The sequence below is a fragment of the Camellia sinensis genome, chromosome 13 (genome assembly GCF_055761805.1).
Source record: "Camellia sinensis isolate YWXY chromosome 13, ASM5576180v1, whole genome shotgun sequence".
Lineage (NCBI taxonomy): Eukaryota > Viridiplantae > Streptophyta > Magnoliopsida > Ericales > Theaceae > Camellia > Camellia sinensis.
The window spans coordinates 8,325,642-8,349,446 of NC_138973.1; the positions used below are offsets into that span (position 1 = coordinate 8,325,642).

General features: G+C 43.6%; 1 pseudogene across 1 annotated transcript in view; it reads right to left on the minus strand.

Annotated features, from left to right (window-relative positions):
• LOC145805928 (putative U3 small nucleolar RNA-associated protein 7) overlaps positions 1-22,567 on the minus strand; it is a 42,003-nt pseudogene extending 19,436 nt beyond the window's left edge. The window contains exons 1-5 of the transcript XR_014348237.1: positions 22,409-22,567; positions 22,238-22,327; positions 21,766-21,898; positions 21,193-21,311; positions 10,828-10,895 (exon numbers count right to left, since the gene is read on the minus strand). The product of XR_014348237.1 is annotated as a putative U3 small nucleolar RNA-associated protein 7 (transcript). The remainder of the gene's footprint in view (positions 1-10,827; positions 10,896-21,192; positions 21,312-21,765; positions 21,899-22,237; positions 22,328-22,408) is intronic.
• Between the last annotated feature and the right edge of the window lie 1,238 nt (positions 22,568-23,805).

Sequence of the window (23,805 nt, forward strand, 5' to 3'; positions counted from 1 at the left end):
ATTACGACATTTGGAACTTCTTGGAGAAGGAAACATACCCGCCAGGGGTAAATGCCAAGGATAAAAGGGCAATTAGAAGAATGGCCATTCAGTTCATCATCTGTAGGGGTAAGCTGTATAAGAGAGGTCATCTGGGAATGCATAAGCTGTGTGTTGATGTCGAAGAGTTGAAACATCTAATGGAAGCCATCCATGGAGGGGAATGCGGTGCACACATGAACGGAGTAATGTTAGCACGGAAGATCCTCAGGCAGGGTTACTATTGGTCCACCATGGAGGAGGATTGTATTAGTTTTGTTCGGCGATGCCACAAATGTCAGATCCATGCAAATCGCATGAATATCCCGCCGTCGAAACTGTACAACATGACTTCGCCATGGCCGTTTTCAGTTTGGGGAATTGACGTGATCGGGGCTGTCACTCCGAAGGGGTCGAATGGGCATGAGTTCATCCTGGTCACGATGGATTATTTCACAAAGTGGGTTGAGGCCCAGTCTTATGCGGTGTTGAAGACGTCGCACGTTGCGAAGTTTATCAGAAATAACATCATCTGTCGCTACGGGGTCCCAAACGAGGTCATTTCGGATAACGGTTCCCACTTCAAGAAGGAAGTGATTAACTTGTTGGAGAAATACAACGTGGCTTTTCATAAGTCATCCACATACCGGCCGCAAACCAACGGAGCAGTCGAGGCCGCCAACAAGAATATCAAACACATACTGCAGAAGATAGTGGAAACCTACCGGGATTGGCCAGATAAGCTGCCATTTGCTCTGTGGGGCTATCGGACGTCAATCAGAACTTCTACCGGAGCGACTCTATATTCATTGGTTTATGGGATGGAGGCCGTTCTACCTATCGAGATTGAGGTTCCGTCATTGCGAGTATTGGCTGAGTGTCAAATAGTCGAAGCAGATTGGCAGCAGAGCAGGTTTGAAGAACTCATGCTTTTTGATGAAAGGAGACTGAAAGCACTGTACCATGTTCAAGGTTATCAGCGTAGAATTGCCCGGGCTTTCAACAAGAAAGTTAAGTCCAGGAATCTAAAGGAAGGAGATTTGGTGCTCAAGGACAATCGAGCTCCCATCCACGACCCAAGGGGCAAGTTCAGACCCAATTGGACTGGTCCCTACATCATTAAAGCTATCTGGTCAGGTGGAGCTGTGGTTTTGATGGACCTAGATGGCCTGGAATTTTCCCAACTGATCAACATGGATAAATTGAAGAAATATTACCCCTGAGAGGCTCGCTAGGCCGAAAATCCGAAAGGGCGACCTAGGCAAAAGTTAGAGCACAAAAAATTGGAAAATATAAAAACTGAGTTCGCAAGGTTGAAAACCCGAAAGGGCGACCTTGGAAAAAGTTAGAGCGTAAAAGGAGAGTGAAAATACTCGAGTGAACCTAAGCCTGAACTACGTAAGGCTTGATTCCCATCTTTGGGATACGTAGGCAACTTCATCTTGAAGTTCAACCATAAACTTTTCCCCGATCAACTTTGTCCATTCTGACCATCTCAGTCATCTTTATCCATCAGCATTTATTGCAATCTCCGGTGCAGTGCTATTCAGACTAGGGGCAACTTTCTGTCGCCACACGCTGTCGCGGTACTATTCAGACTAGGGGTAACTTTTCGTTGCCACACGGTGTTCCGGTACTATTCAGACTAGGGGCAACTTTCCAGTTGCTAGGATCCGGGGTTGTGCATCTCAGTGACAGATCTTAGGCGTGTCCAGTTCTGATCCATATCGAAAATGATTTTGAAAAGTTTTAATAAAAGTTGACTTTGTTCAAATTAATCTCTTTGCAACTAAGACCATTTTTGGACCAAAGCGAAAAATTTTCAGTGCCACAACCTTCAATTTCATTGATTTCAAAACAGAGTTCTCCTACTCTTGCATACAATCGAAGTTGCTTTTTATTACATTCATAAAGAAAACTTGAAAGTACTAATAAAACAATAAATCTAGGGCATAGTCAAGTCAAGTATCCCTGCGCCCCCTCCCAGAGCTGGTCGAAGCCTCTGATGCCAAGCTAGGCCCAATCTGTGCCTCCTCATTGAGCCAATCCAAGCACTCATCAGACAAAGTGCAACTGAAAGTGGGAGCAGGGGCCAGGAGCTTTCTAGTCCTCCATGCTGTGGCATATCGGGCAAGCTGTACACCTCGGACAGGGAAAGCAGCTGGATACTCAATCCCCTCTGGCGGGCAAATCTGATCATGACCAAACTGGCGCAGGAACCGGAACGGAAAGTAGGACACACAGTGGGTCAGACCAATCAACTGGATCCCGATCAGCCGGGACATGCTATAACTCATTGCCGGGAGATTGAGCCAAGGACAACGCCAAGCAATGCGACCTGCAGACAAATTGCACATCCAGTCAAACCACCACCCTTCATCAAGGGCATCAACTAGGCGCTGTCGAAAGAAATAGTCTCAAGCTGAATAGGCTGGGCAAGAGTCCACAACCTGCAATTTGTCCATCAACCATACCTGGGGAGGGATGAAAAATGAGAGAATAAAGAATAGAGAGATGTACGGTGAGGGAAAAGTGAGAAAAGGGTTTTTGTGAGAAAAACCGAGCCTGAGGGCCGAGTGATGTGAGCAAATACATATGTAAGAATGGGTAGGAAACATTACCTGCAGCAGCAGTGGACTCCCAGCAAATCTAGTCGTCTCCTGGCAATAGATAGCATCCAAGCCCATCAGCGTCTCGGCCAAGGTCATGGCGATGCAGCTCCTTCCTTTTTTCAAGCCTTGAGCAACTTCCATCAGACGAATGCTAGATCCGCCAAAGCCCGGGGAAAGCAGAAAGTGAGATAGTAGGCACAAGCAAAGTGCGTGTTGTCGGAAACCTTGCCAATAATGGTTGCTGCGGTCACCAGTGTCAGAAAAGCGATGAATCAAACCGAGGATATCCAGTTCCCCATTACAGATCAGAGACCGAGTGTCATGCGCGGTAAGTCCCCACATCCGCCCTAAAGCTTGGGCGTGGCCAAAGCGGAACTGGGGCAAGATCTCTTCATGACATTCAGATTCCATCAAAATTTGAAAATCTTCAAAAGTTGGACATACCTCTTGCCCGCCAAAGCTAAAGACATGCGTCACCGGGTTCCAAAACCTCGCCGCGGCATGGAGGAAAGGAAGGTGCAGCAGAGTGCGACTCAGTGTGAACAGTGCATTCAAGCCGAAACCCCGGAAGTTCAACTTTTCCGAACCATCTAGAGAAGCGATCCAAGCTGTGAGATTTTCAACGAGAAATGCCTCCATTTTTGTGCAAGACTAAGATGAGTTGAATGAACCACGGAGCTAAGGCTTTTAAAGAGGAAAAGACATTATTCGGGGGACAAGTGTCAAAAATTTGACGGTTGCTGGACTGAGTGGCCAGCCGGCCACCTTTTCTGGCAGGCCGGTCATTTCCTTTTTCATAAACTGGCCGGTGGCCTCCCCTTTGCAATAAATCTGGCCGGCCGGCTCCAAAAAGTAGCCGGCCATGCTCCAATGTGTGTCTTTAGCATTTCCATGCAAACGGGTGTGTCGAAGACCTCTATTTCCCTCTGTTTCGAATACGTTTCGTTGCCCAGATCGTCCGAAGTACACTTTGTTTTGTTAAGTTTTGATTATCGAGTTGTTGTTTTGTTTATCGAGTTGTCGTTTTGCTTATCGAGTTGTTTGTCGGGCTGTCGCGTTTCGTGTTTTTGAGTTGTTACTCTTTGTTTAAGCAATTTTTGTTTGAGTCTTGTTTATTGAGTTGTCAACACTATTGTGTTTTTCTTATCGAGTTGTAAACTTGCTGAGGTTTTGTTATATCTTAGAAAGTTAAGTTGTTGCGTCGGTTCACTACCTGACTGGGCAAAATGCACAATGCACGTTTCCATTCAATCTCATTATGGTGCAAAATGATGCGATATGATGCTAGGAGTTCAAAATACAACACTTTTTTCAAAAGCTGTTTCATTCCATCATGCCTCGCTTGTTACAACATTTTACAGACTAAGGCACAAGTTTTACAAAAATAAAACTGCCCGATAGTGTACAATGTGCTACAACTACTAGCAAAAAGATAAATAAAACAGGAAACAGCCGCATCTATGCTCTTAAGAGCAGGAATAAGAGGCCCTCTTCGTCCTCTTCTGTGGAATAGACTCTCCGCCATCATCGCAATCATCGTCATCTGAATCAGAGTCGTCATCCTCGGGATCCCCCTCAGCCTCGCCTCCACTCCCGGAACCAAGACCGGAGCCATCCTCTCTGTCGGCAGATGTCTCCGACTGACGATCTGCAGCCTCCTCCTCCCCCTCATCCTCACCGGGCTCCTCCTCTACAATGTGTGCTCTGCGTCTACGAGACGACCCCCCCTCCAGCTCCTCAAAAAGGCCTGGATGGCCCAGCTCCTCGAAAAGGCCTAGATGACCCAACTCCTCGAAAAGGCCCGGATGGTCCACCTCCCCAAGAAGGCCCAGGTGGCCCGGCCTGCGGCTGAGCATATACCGGGGGCATCTGAAAATAAAGAGTTCAATTCAAATACATCAGTCCAAATATGTACATCAGACGCAGATACAAGAAAACTACATAAAGTGAGTACATGTAAACACAGTGTATGAGTGAGGTGTGTGTCAGATGTGCTCTACACAAATAGCCTATCAATGCAGCAGAAATCAGCATATCATCAGAAGTATGATAAATGCCAGAAAACTAAAGGGTACCTCGAAGCCCATGATAGACAACTGCGCCTCCCTCCGCAGAACCATCCCCTCAAGTGAGGCTACCATCTCGAGCACCTGATCCATGTACTCAACAGGGGGCTGCAGATGCAAAGGCAAGGGTATCAGTAAAGGAATGAACGTCCAAGTATCTGAGTAATAAATCAAAGCCGTGAAACATACCGGTGGTGAGTCGGGGTCTCTGACATATCGATGGCCGGGCATCGGAGGCTCTATCGGGATCGAAATCGGAGAGGTAGTCCCATACTGCCACCCCATCAACTCGATCGGCATGTCCGGCTATCCAGGATGAGGATAAGTCGAAGGAATCGGGGGAATCAATCCACCTCCACCTCTAGATGTGCCAGCCCTACTGGTGGAAGGGGCATCTGCAGCCCGAGCCCGGGCCTGGCTCGAAGATGGCATGCCAGTAGGCCTCATCGTCGGAGTACGAACTCCCGTCAATGGAGGCATCAGGTATATGTGATGATAAGTAGCGTAATCCCCCTCCTCAAGATGTAGCAAAGCATCAGTACCCAGCATAGCATTAACAACATCCCGGGAAGAGAGCCTATTAGCAATCCGCATATCGACTGGGGGTGCTGAGGGAGGGTCCTGAGAAGTGTACCCCCAAACCTGACGCAAGAAACGATCCCCCAAAAACCAGGCCCTACCAACCGGCCCTTCGAACAAGAGCCTGTACCGGGAGGCACCCCACCCCCCGGCAAACTGGAATCGGAGACCTTCACCTAAAGGCGCCCAGGGCTGCCATGTAATCTGCGGATAATAGACGCATAAACCAAGCAGAAATCAAAAATGTATAGGACAAATCAAAGATGAAAACAGAAAGAACTAAGAGTTCTGAAATACCTCCGTCGACCGCACCGTGTCAAAATACTGCCGCAGATAAAGGAGAGACTCCTGAGGTCTTGGCCGGTGCTGGCCTTCAAATACAAGTGAGTACGGGGTCACGAGAGGTCCCTCTACCACCAACTCCGGGGCCAATGTCGGGAAATACACGTAGACCCACAACTGTGGAAAACAAAGCAGAATACGAAGTGCTGAGGGCGAAATGCACGATACAGAGTATAAAGTGCGCCGTGTGTGCAATGTGCAAGTAATGAGGAGCAGAAATGTAAATCAAGAGGGCAGAAAGTACCTCCCAGGCTCTCCAATAGTCGCCAAGTAAGTCCCCCCGTCCGCGGGAAGTCGCGCTCATGTAGCAATAAAGGGTAGCCAAGCCGGCGCCACCCCAGTCATACCGTTTGACCTATGACAGGTCCACCAAAGCACTCAACAGATAAAGCCCAACAGTGTTCCCCCTGTCAGCAAACAAGGTGGTCCCGAAGAGGAACATCAGAAAGACGCAGACATACTGTGCTGCCTCATCAGGAGTCCCGGGCTCCATCTCCACCCGCCGGAAATGGGAAGAGAACCAGGTGTATCGGACTTTCCCTGAAGCTCAATCAACAGACGGGCGAACCCCCAGCAAATATATCCAAGCGGCCTCCCACTGGCCCATGTCCTCGTCGTAAGGGATAGGCCAACCTCCCACGTCAAGGCCAGTTAGTACGACGAAGTCAAACGGGGTCATAGTCAAGTCCCCCGTGGCAGAAAAATGGAAGGAGTTGGTGGTGTCCCACCATCTCTCCACCAAGGCAACCATCAACATCCTCCTGGCAGGGCAACGAGATAGCCTAGTACAGAAGGGCCCAGAGTATTGTGCGCTTGGTGACACCCCATTTTTGACCGACCTTAAGACTCAGACGTCACCGATTGAGCGCTTGGTGATGTTGCATATTGTGCTCGTTCTGAGGTTTCAGAGTCTTGGCTGCGAGCCTTGTCTCCGGACTTCCGGACTCTTTCATGCTTTGCCTCGGTTTGCGAACCAGGCTCTGTTTTCTTTGTTTTCTCTTCCCGAAGGGAGGGAGAGGTCTCGTAGATCATCTCTCAGTGGCCGTAGGCTATGTTTCGTGGTCGTAGGCCATTTTGCCCGTTTGGAGTCCGGTTTTCGATTTTTCAGAGCTGTTGGCCGTGTGCCTCGGTTCGGGACCGCTTAACCACCTCCGTTTGCTCCGGTTTTTGGCATGCATCTTATTTTTTCTCTTTTGAGGGACACTGTGACTTGAGAGACCAACTTCGTGGTCGAACATCACTCCCGGTGCCAAACAGTCAGTTTTCGGGGCCTCGGGCTGTGCGCTTCGGCCCCCGAACCTTCATTTTGCATCGGTTTGGGTTCATTTTTGGCAGGGATATCTGTTTCATTGTTAGGAAGGTCGTAGAAGGGTGGGAGGCCAGTAATTGTTCTGACAACCAGTTTTATTCCTCCATCGCCCTCCGTCGCCCGTTTTTTCCACTTGAAAGCCAATGTTGACCACCGGCCACTTTTTCTTGCCCCAAACCACATTTGTGTTGTACACACTTGGGAGGCCACCAATATCATATGGCCGGCCATTAATTGTGTTTGACCCTTTTGAACCCCTTCAAAAAGTGAGCTTTTCTCTCTCCTGGTTTACTTTCTCCAGTTTTTGACCACATGGTTGTGTTGTGCACACATGGGAGGCCCTCTTTTTGGCATGGCCGGCCATCAATCATGATTGACCCTTTTGACCCTTGGCCGGCCGGCCACCTAAACCCTAGCAAACCAGCCGGCCTTGATCCTCTCTCCAAGTACATTACAAATATGCCCTCTGTTTCCCCCCAGATTTTGTATCTGGGGGGCTGCACTTTTGGGGGAAAACTTGAATTCTTTCCCCCCCATTTTTCCTCCCTTTTCTCCCCCTCTTTTGCCTATATAACAGCAGCTCCAGCTCCCATCTGAGGGTTACAAAAATTTGCGTTGAGGCTCCCACATTGTATCTCCTTCCCTCTCTACTCAAGCACCAAAATCCTTCAAATCCTACATCATTTTACACTACACCTCATAGCACCACTCCTCCTCACTCCATACCAGCAGCTTGGAGGCCATTTCCAGGAGCAAAGAGCACCTTTCCTTGGTTCAAGAGTTGTCAAAGATATAGGCTACAAGGGTGAGTCCCATTTTCACTCTTTTGTGCTTTATTTTGCTCTATATCTAAGATTTACTTGCTTACATTTTTGGGCTCCGACCCTAACTGAAAATAGTCATGTTTTGAGGTCTTTTTCATGTTTTATTAAGGGTCCTTCCTTGTTTAAGGGCTCCAGCTACCACTTGCTTCTTTACCCCTCTTATATGCCTCTTTCTTGCATAGTATTTTAGGCCTATTTGTAAACTATTTTGAGGCATGTTGTAACCTGTAAATTGGCTTGTTTTGAGCCCTTATTCAACATTGTTGAAGGGCTCTTCACTATTTGAGGCCTCCATCTGTCACTTGCCTCTTTATCCCACTTTTGGCCTTATTTTTGCATGTTTTATTAGCCCCTTGTGCTTATATTTTTGGGCTCTGGTCCAAACTGTAAATGGCTTCATTTTGACCCCCTCGTCATGTTTTATCAAGGGTCTTTTGCTGTTTGAGGTTCCCTTTTTGCTCTTTGTTTTTAAACCTCTTTTTAGGCCTTATTTTGCATAGTATTTTAGGCTTGCATGTGCACTGTTTTGGGTTTGGTCATTAACTGTAAAATACTATATTTCAATCCCCTCTTCAACTTTGTTGAAGGGCCCTCCTCTGTTTGAGGCCAGCAACCATCACTTGCTTCTTTGTCCCCCTTTTGGCCCATTTCTTGCACAATAGTTTAGCCATACTTGTGTTTATTTTCGTGGCTTATTGTAAACTGTAAAGTGCATCATTTTGAGCCCTTGTTCAACTTTGTTGAAGGGCTCTTGGCCATTTAGGGCTAGAAGCTTCTACTTGCTTCATTATCTCTCTTTTGGGGCCATTCTTGCATGCTAGCTTAGTCCTATATGTGTCCATTGTTTGGCCTTACTTAAAACTGTAAATATTCTTGTTTTGGGGCTGTCTCGATTCTGTCTTCACACTTCATGTTCAAATAATGCATGTTTTGTATAGCTATAGGTCATTGCGCATGCCTAATTTTGAGTTTCGGGGTTCGTCTAATGCATCGGGTGCCATGTTTCCATGTTTCGGGATCATTTTGCATCACATTCCAGTGCTGAACTTTGCATGCTAGTATGCCATATTCCATGCCTTTCCATGTCTTGTTAGAGTGGCATTCGGTACCTTAGGATCGGTCCTCGGTTTACGTGCATGCATGCACGCATCTCGAGTGTCTCATTTTCATCCAATGGCTACTAATGTGAGTGTGGCTGAGGTCCACTTGTGTTGGTGTAAGTCCATTATGCATTGTGTATGCCATTTCATTTCATAGCATTGCGTATGCTAGGTTGTATGTTAGCGCATTGTGTATGCCATGTTACCTCGTGCATCGTGTATGCCATTTTATAGCATTGTGCATGCTAGGTTGTATATTAGTTGCATTCATGCATGTCATGCATATTGCATCATGCTTGGGATAGGAGTTAGCCTAAGCACGGGAAACGAGGGACGTTTCGTACTCCAAGTGACGGAACGTATCTCAATTCCTGGTCGTCGACACTCCGGATTATCCATGATGGAGTCTGGGCCCTGTTGTGTTTACATGTGCATTCATTTCATATTGAGTCGTACAATTCGACTCCTCGGCCATCATGTATCGAGATGCGTGATTGGTGGCACGAGGATCGAGACATGCATACATTTGTGAAAATACATTGCCATGCCCTTTTCTTGCTCTCTGTTGCAGCAAATCAAGAATCAGTAGCCTTTCAAAAGCCTTGCACAGCATTCCGGCATCAATCGCAAACAGAGGCTAATTGGGGCATCGTAGTGGATTTCCGTGCCAAGCAACCCAAGCATGCATCATTCATCATCCGGAGCGGAGTCGAGGCAGTCCCTAGCTTGCATGCCAGTTTACAGCTTTCTTAGTTAAATTTGTAATTTAATTAGGATTTTGTAATTATTTGGACTGTAATATTTATTCGGGACTGTATATTATTTATTCAGACCCTCTGCGCGAGGGCACAATTGTAATAAGTGTGCGTGTGTGTGATGTATGTCTTCCAACCCCACGTCTTTCTCCCTTTTATTTACCCGCGTATGATGGTTAGATTAGGGCATGTTTCAATTAGCATACAGTATGATAGCATGTTTGCATTCATTCATCTGTTTTGCATGCACCGGGCTCGGCGCATCATACTAACTGCATTGTATTTTCAATTCCAAGTTGAATACATGTTAGCTGTAGCATTTCATATGCCATGTTTAGAATAGTCGAGCCTGCTATAGTTGCATTTTTGCATGTGTTGCATTAGGCATTTCTGTATAGTTAGGATCATGCATGGATTTCTAATTAGCTTCTGTTTTGGCTTGGAGTACTTGGTAAGTTTTATTCTTTAGCATCCTTGCATGCGTGTGAGTGACTGCCATGAATAGCATGCTTGCCATGAGGCTAATTGCTTATGTGATATAACTGCCTGAATGCCTGTGGGTGAAGGTTGGGTTATTTAAATTAGAACAATTCATCAAATGCGTGTTTTAAGCCCACTAGATAGTGGCAAAATCATGTTTTCTAAGCCCATCCGAGGGTGGCAAATCCACGTTTTAGCCTACTTGCGAGTAGCACCATCAAACTATTTTCAAACAAACAAACATGAAATGTTTTGTTCCAATTCAGGCGGTCCAGTCTATACTTGTATGCAGTGTGCATCACATAGTAAATCTAGGCTAATAATCGGAATAAGAACACATAATGTTCTCAAAAATAGATATTATGGTTAGTAGAGGCTGATCTTTGATCGGGCGAGCGGGGGTGCTCACGAAGTGACCTTCCCCAATCGTACCCAAGTTCCCGAGCCGAGGCAACTTTGGTGATGACGGACACGTGGCCTTAGGCAAACGAGTCAGGGTTTCCTAAATTTTCCCAAAATAAAACATTTAGGTGGCGACTCTGTATTTGGCAAAGCAGTCCATGTTTGGCACTTCTTTCAAAAATCTGTTTTCTCAAAACGATTTGCCGGATTTGGACTCTTTGGTTCAGATTTAGAACCGTGACAATTTTAGAGTCCTGAGCTGTAGTGAGCCCAATATCGAACGGAACGGGGGGGACTCGTTCCCACCCGGGGGCGTTCGGGGACGTCTACAGGGCCTTACTTTTTTTGGGCAGCAGCAAAGAACAGTTCATTGTGCAAGAAGGCCATATCACGCACTGTTTCCCTAACCTAAAAGAACCAAGCATTAGAAACTCAAATTTGTATATATTGATACAGATAAGCACCTCAATGACTCGAAATCACAATCAATAGAATTGTATTCGATGCATTAAAAAAATAAAAAGCAATATTTACAGTATTATTAGAACTCTGAGATTCTATATCAGATCCAACCACTATAAAAAGATTTAGCTCAATTTTGAGGGTGGTGACTGTTACATATTTTGTGCAAGCCAGTTACAATTCAACGCGTGGCAAAGTAAGGATAATATGGAGAGACCATTCAAGTCTTCGATCCTGATCGTACACGTGGCAATTAATATTGGTTGTTACGAGATCTAAGCAGCAGTGAATCAACAAAGAGATGCAAGGTGACGTGGCTTCAACAGTTTCTCACATTCAAATTCAAATATAGGAGGGAAGCCTAACTATGGCGTAGTGGAACTACTTATAAGGTAGCATGATCAGCGACCACAGAGGAGCAGTTCGACGGTTTGAAGTGAAATTCGATGGTCATCTTTGAGGAGTATAAATAGCAAGGAAGACCCCAGAAAAAAGCCCCAGACTCAGATCCAAGAAACCAGTTTTACTTTACATATTTCGTTCCAGTTTTATATTTCCTGTTCTTTACATTCCTATATTTTATTCCTGCACTGCACTTCATTCATAGGAGTAGTTTCAAGTAGATTGTCGCTGTAAACCTCTACGAGGCTAAGTTTGGATCATTGTAAGTTTTTCATACTAATGAAATGCTTCAATTGCTCTTTATTTAACTGTTATCAACCTGGGATTCCTTTTCCCTAATTTCTTCAAGGAAGATTTCGGTAGTAAGTTCACCGCTGCCCCATTATCCACTAAGACTCGGTTTAACTGTATCCCATCGAAGAAAGCCTTAATATACAAAGGCTTAACATGCTGTGTCATAGAATTCGAGGGATATTCAAAAGGATACGAGAGGTTAATACTTACCACTTCTTCACTCTCATACTCAGTTTCCATTGGGGTGACCATTCCGAAATTATCTTGTACCATACTCGCTTGTGAGTCTTCACTAGAGATTGGAATTTGGTCAATTTCTTGCCCCTCTTAATCCTCATCTCCAGCTTGGAATTCATGTGGTAGTATGTGTACCATGTTTACTGATACTGGAGGAAACGAGCCAAACTGGATGACTGGCTGTACCTGTTTCCCTTCTTAGCTACCTTGGTCAGTTACCTCAGAAGCATCCTGCATGCTGCATTCTGGAACTTCATTGCTAACAAGTTCCTTTGAATGATTTTCCTCGACTGGTTTTTCAACCAAAAATGTTTGCTCGGCCATAAAGGCTTCGAATATTTCTTCCTCCACCATTTCTTTCTTTTGGCTCATACCAATTTCTTCTTCTGTCTCGCTACCACTCTCCATCAGAGCTTTCTCCAATCCTGCTAAGCTAGCCTTCTCTCTGACTCTTAGTTCAGAATGAACCTTAGCCAACTGTTCTCTGCTGTAACTCACCTTGCTTTGTAAAGTTGGCTTTGGAGTATGGTCTGACTTTGGATTCTTCTTTCCTTCGGCCTGGATCAATGAAGAACTTTCTCCACTTTCTTTCAGGTCTTGCTGGTACTGGGTGCACCTACGCTGAATTTTCCTCCTTTGTGATCTGGAATTTACGGGGGCCATATCTGGTTCCTTCGTTCTTGGGTGTTTCAGCAATATCCAATTGTTGGGGGCCACTAAAGGAGGCTTAACCATCCTACATTGATTTCTAACATTCCTTTGGGTAGGCACTTCCCTAGGTTTGTTCTACATTACAAACCAATCTGGAACTCCAGGTACCTACGAACTTACTGACCCAGATGTTGTGCTGCCCTTTTCTTCCTTCGAGGCCACCTTCAAAGCTGGCTGTGAAGGCAATTGCTTGGCCCTGACCTCAAGCTTTGAGCCTGATTCAGGCCTTCAATGAAGGTGATCATTTTCTATTCTCCGTGAGGCTGGTCTAGGGGGCTAATCTCTGGCTTTGATCCTAAAACCTGAACTCTTGTCCAGTCTTCTTTTAGAATGACTACTCTCCATTCTGTGATAGTTAGGGGTCCTAGACTCACATAAGGGCCTCTTGCCTTTAGCATACATTCTATCAACTGTAGGCTCAACCACTAATGGTTGCTGCCTAACCCTAGCCGGATACGGCCTTTTATTATAAGCATTGGTTGGTTTGGGACGCCTCTTTACATCCCTGTAATATTGCTTCCCATCGACTGGTGTAGACACCCCATTTTTGACCGACCTTAAGACTCAGATGTCACTAGTTGAGCACTCGGTGATGTTGCATGTTCTGCTCGTTCCGAGGTTTCAGAGTCTCGGCTGCGAGCCTTGCCTCCGGACTTCGGGGCTCTTTTGTGCTTTACCTCGGTTTGCGAACCAGGTCCTGTTTTCTCTGTTTTCTCTTTCCAAAGGAAGAGAGAGGTCTCGTAGACCATCTCTCAGTGGTCGTAGGCCATTTTTCCCGTTTGCAGCCCAATTTTCGATTTTCGGAGCCGTCGGCCGCGTGCCTCAGTTTGGGACAGCTTAACTACCTCCGTTTGCTCCAGTTTTTGGCACACACCTTATTTCCTCCCTTTAGAGGGACACTGTGGCCCGGGAGACCACCTTCGTGGTCATATGCCACTTCCGGTGCCTAACAGCCTGTTTTTGGGGCCCCGAACCGCGCGTTTTGGCCCCCGAACCTTAGTTTTGCATCCGTTTTGGTCCGTTTTTGGTAGAGACCCTATTTTCACTGTTAGAGAGGTGGTAGGATGGTGGCCGGACACCTCTTTCCCTGAAAATCCAATTTTCTCATTTTCTCTCTCCAAAAGCCGATTTTTCGGACAGAAAGCTGGTTTTTCTCACTTTTGAGCCACATTTTCTGGCTTTTCATACCACCATTGTGTTGTGCTCATCTGGGAGGCCACCAATATGGGTAGGCCGGCCAGAAATTTATCTTGACCCTTTCGAACCTTGCTTAAAAGCTAGCTTTTCTCTCTCCTGGGTCACATTTTCTGGTTTTTCTCTACAGGGCTGTGTTCTACCCATCTGGGAGGCCACCTTTCTGGGTAGGCCGACCAGCAATTTTGCTTGAACCTTTTGACCCCTGGTCGGCTGACAAGGGGGAGTGGCCGGCCGGCCACTTTAACTGGCCGGCCTGCTTCTTGCTTTTTGCCCTCTCTGTTTACTTTACAGCTGTGCCAGTTGGGGGGCATTTGGTGCATCCTCCATACACGTGTATGGAGGATCTTTGAAGCTTCCAAGAGAAGCTTTGGCCTCTCTTCTCTATTTCCCCTTACCCTCCTCTTCATATCAGAGGGTTGAACAAAATTCCTTAAGGCATATAACCTCCCTCCTCCATTGTCACTATTCCATTTTTTTTCTTCATTACTTAGCTTCACTTGCAAATATTTTTGGATTTTTTCATAAACTAGAAAGTGTCATATTTTGAGCTCCTCTTCAACTTTGTTTAAGGGCACTTTGCTGTTTGAGGTCATCTACTTCCCCTTACCCTCTATCTCTCCTTTAGGGCTATTTTTGTATCATACTTTAGCCTTACTTGTGAACATTTTCGAGAATTGTCATAAACTGAAAAAGTTCTTATTTTGAGCCCCTCTTCAAGTTTTCTTGAGGTCACTTTTCTGTTTGGAGTCATCCCCTTCCTTGCATGCTTCATTCCTTCATATTTAGGGCTATGCATTAGAGCATTTGCATTGGACTTGTTTTGGCCTCTTAGCCACTGAAATCCAGGGGATTTTTAGTGGCTTTGATGAGGTTTTGAGTTTTGAAATCATAGAGGGGTGACCCTCTCACCCCTTACTTTCTTTACTAGCATCATTGGCTTTCCAAAGGGGCTCTATTTTGCATGCATTGAAGTCACTTTTTGGGCTCAATTTTGTGGATTTTAAGGTCTACCTTAGGTCTATCCGAGGCCCTTTTGATCATATTTTATGTCTATAGTGCATGTGTAGAACAATTTCATTCAAGGCCTTTTGAGGGGGCCTTTTATCGTATGCTTCCTTGACTGATTTCAGGGCCAATTTTGTGAGTTTTAGGGCAGTCATAACTCATTTCTAGAGTTGGTTTGGTCATGCTAAGTGTCTATCTTATATGTGCTTAACAACCCCTTGAATGGCCTTCCAAAGAAGCCCCTCGTTTTTACATGCATTGGTTGCATTTCAGTGATTATTTGGGCATATTTTGGCATGTTTTATTCACTGTTTTTGGCTGGTTTGGTGAGTTCTCATTTGCTTCATATACATGCCATGTAAACCATGCTTGCTAGCCAATTTTGCATGCTATTTTAGTCTATCATGTTAGCATCTTTTGGCCATGCTCTAAACTAGAAATGTGCATGTTTTGGGACTGCCTTGGCTCTGTCTTTTGACTTCATGATCAAATAACGCTTGCTTTGTATACTTGTGGTTCAATGCATGTGCCTAGTATTGAGTTTCGGGGCTTATTCCATGCATCGGGTGCCATATTTCCATGTTTCGGGATCATTTAGCATCATGTTTCAGTGCTGAAATTTACATGTTTGAATGCCATCTTTCATCCCTTGCCATGCTTTGGTAGAGTGACATTTGATGCCTTAGGTTCGGTCCTCGGTATGCGTGCATGTGTGCACGTATTTCGGTTATCTCATTTTCATCTAATGGCCACTGATGTGAGTGTGGCTGAGGTCCACTCATGTCGGTGTAAGTCTATTATGCATTGTGTATGCCATTTCATAGCATTGCATATGCTAGGTTGTATGTTAGTCACATTGTGTATGCTAGGTTGTATGTTAGCCGCATTGTGTATGCCATCTCATTTGCATTGTGTTCGGGATAGGAGTTAGCCCAAGCACGGGAAACGAGGGACATTTCGTACTCCGAGTGACGGAATGTGTCTCAATTCCCCGTCGCCGACACTCTGGATTACCCATGATGGAGTTTAGGTCTTGTTGTGTTTTCATGTGCATTCATTTCATATTGAGTCGTGCAATTTGACTCCTCGGCCATCATGCATCGATATGCGTGATTGGTGGCACGAGGATCGAGGACTACACTCCCTGAAGAGTAGTCATGCATACATATGTGAAGTACTTTGCCATGCCCCTTTGTTGCTCTCTGTTGCAGTAAATCAGAAATCAGCAGCCTTCTGGAGCGTTGCGCAATATTTCGAAAATAATTGCAAACAGAGGCGAATCGGGGCATCACAATGGATTTTCGCGCCAGGCAATTCGAGCATGCATCATTCCAGCAGAAACAGAGCTGAGGCAGTCCATAGGCTTACATGCTAGTTTATCGTTTTCCTAGTTAATTTGTTAATTAATTAAGATTTTGTAATATTTAATTATTCATTCCGGACTGTAATTATTTATTCGGACTGTATTATTCTTTTGGACCCTCCGAGCGAGGGCAATGTTGTAATAAGTGTGTGTGTGTGTGATGTATGTCTTCCAACCCCACGTCTTTCTCCCTTTTATTTACCAGCTTATGATGGTTAGATTAGGGCATGTTTCAATTAGCATACAGTATGATAGCATGTTTGCATTCATTCATCTGTTGCATGCACCGGGCTCGGCGCATCATACTAACTGCATTTGTATTTCGATTCCAAGTTGAATACGTGTTAGCTGTAGCATTTCACATGCCATATTAAGAATAGCTGAGCCTATCTTAGTTGCATTTTGCATGTGTTGCATTAGGCATTTCTGTATAGTTAGGATCATGCATTTGATTTCTAACATATCTTTTGTTTTGGCACGGAGTACTCGGTAAGTGTTTATGCTTTAGCATCCTTGCATGCGTGTGAGTGACTGCCATGATAGCATGCTTACCATGAGGCTATGTGCTTATGTGATATACCTGCCTGAATGCCTGTGGGTGAAGGTTGGGTTATTTGAATTGGAACAATTCATTAATTGTGAGTTTTAAAGCCCACTAGATAGTGGCAAAATCATGTTTTTCTAAGCCCACCCGAGAGTGGCAAATCCACGTCTTAGCCTACTTGCGGGTAACACCATCAAACTATTTTCAAATAAACAAAAATGAAATGTTTTGTTCCAATTCAGGCGACCCAGTCTATACTTGTATGCTGTGCGCATCACGTAGTAAATCTAGGCTAATAACCGGAATAAGAACGCATAGTGTTTTCAAAACTAGATATCATGGTTAGTAGAGGCCGATCTTTGATCGGGCAAGTGGGGGTGCTCACGAAGTAACCTTTCCCAATCGTACCCAAGTTCCCGAGCTGAGGCAACTTTGGTGATGACGGACACGTGGCCTTAGGCAATGAGTCAGGGTTCCTAAATTTTCTAAAATAAAATATTTAGGTGGCGACTCTGTATCTGGCAAAGTAGTCCATGATTTGGCATTTCTTTCAAAAAAATCTGTTTTCAAAAATGATTTGCCGGATTTTGGACTCTCTGATGATTTCATCGGTCTTGCATTGCACTCTGCGAGATTAGATACAGGACCGTGACATTGAGTCCTGAACTGTAGTGAGCCCAATGAACAGAACGGGGGATTCATCCTCTCGGGACGTTCGGGGACATCTACAACTGGAAGGCCTTTCAACCACTTATAGCTCAGTCTGCACCTGGGACACATCCTCTGCATTACGGCTGCCTCTAGGGAGTCATCATCCAGTGCTTCTTCATCAGAGTCTTCCATCTGGTGTGAGAAATCTTGTCCAATAGCTGGTAGATTTCTAGTGTCTTTTTTGAATGTTGTCTGGTTGGCCACGTGCATCTGTACGTTGACTTCTTCTAATTCTTTCAAAGACAGGTTCTGAAAATCTGGCACAATGACATTGGCTGCCACCTCTCCAATTTCTGGAAATGGATCACTGTCGATCCCCATGGCTTTTTCAGCTTTGGCTGGGAATTTCAACTTCCTTTCCGAATTTGTTCTTGAATCCTGTCTCGAAAAACAACACAGTTTTTAGTCGAGTGAGACCAAGAATTATGCCATTTACAATATACTTTTCCTTTAAGTTCATCAAGAGATGGAATTTTAACCCCTTTTGGTAACTTAAGGAAGTTGGCCGCAAGCAGATGATCAAAAATGTCATCTGCCTTAGTTAAATCGAAAGAATACTTCCTATGGAGATCTTTCTTTTTAAACTGCTGGTCAATTATCGTATCCTTATGAATTAATGCTTCACAGATCATGGGCTCTTTCCCTACAATCTCTGCTGCATCAATCTCATAGTTAGGATCTTTGTAGTATGTCTTATATGATGCATTATTTCGATCTTGCTCCTCTTCTAGTAATGCTTCATATCGAGATACTTTGTAAGTCATTTCCACTAAGTCCCTGAACTCTATTGAGTCAAACTTCTTTCGAAGCCTGAACTCTAAGCCATTTTGGGCCAATCTTACGAATTCTGGCTCTGGCAAGATTATTCTACATTTATTTCGAGCCCTTTTAAATTTGGCAATAAACTGAGTAGCCTTCTCTTCAGGCCTTTGACTCAATCTTGCCAAGTCTGCCATGGAAACTTCTAGCTATGATTGGAAGAATTGGGCATGAAATGCCTCTTCCATTTGTTGCCAAGTCTGGATAAAGCCAGGTGGAAGGTTAATATACCATACAAATGCTCCCCCAGTTAGAGAGTTTGGGAATAGTCTTAACTTCGTATAGTCATGATTGGCAAATTCACCACATTGAGCAGTAAACCTAGCAATATGCTCTACTGTTGATTGGTTTCCGTTCCCATAAAAAAGGACAAAATCTGGTATCCTGAAACCCCTTGGGTATTCATGTACCCTATCGACCCATTCTGGGTATGGTTTTCTGTACACAGGAATCTAGACACCCCGAGCCATTGGTCCACACATCTCCCTAACTATATCAGCAATTTGGTCCCTAGAGACCATATTTTGTGCCTGCTGAACCACTACTGGGGGAACAAACACAGGATTTGGTGGACAAACTTGTGCTTGTGGTCCTCTTGGTCCATAAGGTGGTACATTCGGGACTGGTTGTCCCTGTGGTACAGGTTGCTGTTGGGGGTGTAGGTAACCTCTTTGAGCCTGTCCTGCGAAGGGACCTACGAAAGGTGCTGGAACAGGCGTTGTATCCCTTCCATTTGTGGGAAAACCTTCCAACCCCCCGGGTATAAATTCGAATAAGGGATTATTGTACCCCCTAGTGCCAGGTACGGCTTCGAACGTGGGATTTGGAACCATTCTTATGACATTTTCTTGTACTGGGCCATATACACCAACTTGCATGGCTTCACTGTTGAATATTGAGGCACTTTGGCCTGCTATAGGCCTCGAAATGGGTTCGTACCAAGACTGAGGTGGTGGTCTTTCATGACTCTGATTACTAGTTTGACCATTAGAATGTCCATTAACTTGCATAGGCTGTTTATCTCTAGCCAATCTTTGCTGAGGGACATTTACTTCCTCCATGTGTCTTGCATTTGTTGGTTGGTGGTTATTCATTCGATCCAAAAAGGATGTTGCCCACCTTTCCATTGTGTTTATTAATTGCTGTCCCATGGCATCTACTAAGCTACCCCATGGATTCACTGGCTGAGTAGATGGGACAGCGGATAGTCCAATTCCTTGGTCTCGTCCAATATTACGAAAAAATGGTATTTGTTCTGAAGTACTAGCTGTTCAACCATAGGTTCCGATAACATAGGAGTTTTCACAGGATGTGTTATCACATTATCCTTTAGATTATGTATCTCTACGGGGCTTTTTTCTGGGGTCTTCCCTGCTATTTATACTCCTCAAAGATGACCATCGAATTTCACTTCAAACCGTTGAACTGCTCCTCCGTGGTCGCTGATCATGCTACCTTATAAGTAGTTCCACCACGCCATCACTTGCAGTTAGGCTTCCCTCCTATATTTGAATTTGAATGTGAGTAACTGTTGAAGCCACGTCACCTTGCATCTCTTTGTTGATCCACTGCTACTCAAATCTCGTAACAACCAATATTAACTGCCACGTGTACGATTAGGATCGAAGACTTGAATGGTCTCCCCATATTATCCTTACTTTGCCACGCGTTGAATTGTAACTGGCTTGCACAAAATATGTAGCCAACATTACCCCCCGCACTAATATACCCAAGACTTGGTGATATTAGTGGATCAGGGTCTTTTCCCCACGTCTCAGAACGTGCATGGGTTTTTCATCTTCCCAAAAATGCAACTGTCACTCACCATCTGTATTAAACACTCATTTAATCCTTTGAATACTTCCACCGTCTTAGCATTCGAACAGACTGATACATTTCATGGCCGAATTACTTTTTTCTTCCAGCGATCGAGCACATGAAGAGTCATACGTCGATGCTGTTTCTCCTCGAAAGAATGTCCATGCATTTATTAGCCACTCTTACCCACCTTTCTATATTCAGGTCATGGATGCCTTTGCCAATTATCAATCCTTGGACTTCGAACATATTGCCCTTAATCCTTCGATCCAGAAACTCACAAATATGGACATGGGAGGCTCTTCTTCTGTATCACCCTTGGACTACGAACAAATTGCTCTCAATCCTTTAATTCAGAAAGTCACAAATATGGACATGGGAAATTCTTCATCACAATCCTCTGTATGAGGCAAAGCTGTAACTTCTCCCTCTTCTGGGCGTTCTGACTGGACAAGCTGATCAACACCTGAGACCTGTGATTTAAGGGAGCGAATCAACCATCATTTTGTTGAGTTCACTGACCCTTTAGAGTTCCCTTCCTATGCTCGAAGTTCAGTGGTTTACCCCTACGTGCCCATTGACCATCAACGTAGTCTGGAGGAGAATCTGCTTGTAGCGTGGTATACATCCTCCATGCCTACAAAGATAGTGCATGCTGCCCGACGCCTAGAAGAAGCACAAGGGTACAACCCATCATTCTTAGCCCAGAAGGCGAAGATTTGTTCTTCTGACTGGCTCGATTATATTAATGCCTTTGTTCCTTCTGCTCCCGTGCCATCTCCCATAATAAAAGCATCTACACTTTCTTCTCCATCTCCTGAAATTGAAGCATCCACATCTTCCCCTCTACTAACTCTTTGCTGGGCAGAGAGACTGAAGCTTGCTCTTTCCATGGACAACGTCTTTCCACCTTACAAACCTCTACCTTCCCCTACTTCAGCTGAACGGAAACAAGCCCAACTTCTGCTTGCAGCTTTCTCTCACTTGCCCTTCAATGTTTTTGAGGACGAAGTCCCTCTCAAAAACCTTCGATGGGCTTGTGATATTCTGACTAGGGGTCATGCCCTTAATCCCCTTGCCCAAGTAGAACTTCATATGTTCCTGGACCAACTTCCATTGCTCCTCTACTGGCATCGAAATACTTGAAATTCTTTAATAAGGCCCATATCTTTCATGTTAATGATAGCCAAATGGCCCTTACGTCCTCCAAGTGCCATATACCGACCACTTGAGGTAAAATCCAGAGTGTATAGACCAAGATCTGTGCAAACAAATTATTGATGTTAGATTTTTGTTATAAAATGAAATTTAAAAAAATAAAAAATAAAAAATTAGCAAATGTAATGTATAAAGATAACAATTCTATATGTCTGAGATAGTTTATGGACAACCATGAGAGAGAGAACCAAAACTTTTGCTCATCAGAGACTGGTCTCACAGAAGATAATGCATCGCTATAGTTAGAATGGAATGGTGAAAGAGGATCCATATAGCCAACCCAAATGGTTTTGGGACAAGGCTTTCTTGAATTCAGTTATGTCTATTTCTTGAATCAACTAAATGCGTAGAGGTTTACCAACATACACAGCCTTAATATTCTTTAAGGACACATGAAAGATTAATATGCAAAGGGTTTCTAACTAACAGGTTCATCAAAAAAATTCTGAATGATGCTTGAGAGAGTATTTTGAAGCAATTAGACTGAAGCTGTCAACCTGGTAAGACAATATCATATTGATTCTTCGAACTTAAGATATCTACTTCACGAGCAATTACCTCCTGTTTGATCCTCCATGTTTTCTCTATACCTTCAGCCTCTAAATAGCCCCCCTCACTTGGCATCAGCCACTACACAAAACAATCACACATCAATATATATTTGCACTACAAATATGGTACAATCTAACGTCTACTGAAACCCAATTATTCTTTTTCTTTGTGAGTTTGGTAATGATGATTAGAAAGACTGCAACACAATTGTATAGACGACCATCAAAACTTAGTACCGCGCAACATGGTTTTTATAAAAAAAGTTACCAAATGAAACAAGAAAACAAAGAGAAGGAAATAACACAGCAGATGCCATTATGAGCATTAGATGAACCTGGACCTACAAATTATGTAAGACTTAAAAGTAGAGAAAAGAACTTAATCAATTGATTGAACATCAAACCACATAAAATTCACCTTCTCAGCCTTGGCAACAGCCTTTGCAGATTTTCCATATAATTCTTCTCTAATAGCAAGCTGACCTTTCAATTTTTTATCTCGTAAACCCTGCAAATGTATATGATTTTCAGGGCAATAGAAGAAGAAAGAAATAAAAGTGCCTAATAATCTCAAACACAAGTGTCATACCTCCAAATTAGCACCTTCACCTCTAAGGTACTTTTTTACTTTCATATTTATCTCATCATTAATCTCCTGTAAACCAAAATTTGTTCATGCATTCTATAAATTTGGGCATTATCATGCTAAAAAAACGTACACATAGAAAAAATTACTGAGAGGTACATAGAGATCTTATGCTAGACTCTATTAGTCAATCAGAATGACTCATAAAATGTCCAAAGATAATCAACCCTAACACCCTAAAAGTTAAAGGAAGTGAAAACAACAGGCAGAAATAATAAATCTGCTGGACATCTTACAGGTACTTAAAAAGTGAAATCAAAGTGAAAGAAGAATAGGCTACAAAAGTATGTTAATATAAAGAAACCAATATCTATGAATATTTGTCCTGCAAAATTGGTTGTGGACTCACTCTTTGGAAGTACAAAAGATTATGAGTACGACAAAGATAATAATCAATTGATTTTCGTATAGTCATTACAACAGGCATTTTTATAGCTGCAAGTAGATATTAAAGCAATTACCTATTCTATAGGAGGCATAATCTTGGTAACAGTACTATCCTCTTCTTTCACTCCCATCTGAACTTGTTACAAGATGTTGAAGATATAAAATGCAAAAAGTTCAAACAGTTAATAATTGACATAATACAAACAGCACTTACCTAAAGCAAAATGCAAAACATAAATCAAACAATAAATATGTTATGACCCAACAATGTTTGGAAGCCCCAGTAAGATAAATTGTATCTAACGCTCCATTTGTTTGGGCGAAAATATTTTCTGGAAAATATTTTTCGTATTTTTTGATATTTGACACAATAAAAAACGAAAATTAACGAAAAACATTTTTCATGGGTCAACATAAAATAAAGCTATATAGGCAGAAAATGTTTTCCATTTTAAAAGGCAAAAAACATTTTCGGAACTAAAGGCTTACCAATATCACCACCACGACCACTGCCACTACACCATCGCTATCATCACTGCCGCCTCCCTACCACCAAATATACACATCCACCTTCGTTTCACCACCACCACCAAATATAGAAAAATATTTTTCCCAAAACATTTTTTGAAAAAAGTGTTCCATAGAAAATGTTTTCCATTTGATAATTTTTTCCGCCCAAACAAACACCGTGTAAAGGAGTAAGACATTTTAATTTTTAAGGCAAATTCATTCCTAATAAAAAAAAAATGAGAGTAATATCCTTAAAATTAAATTCCAAATCAAGAAAGTGTACCTACTACATCAGTTTTGCACACTAGCATAAGGAACAACTACTTGTACGACAATCCTCCAATTCTATAATGAAACACACAACTATCTATTATCAAAAGCTCGCACAGTTAAATCTTAATTTGAAGTTTAAAGTTTTGTAATCAACAACTTCAAGTTTTTCT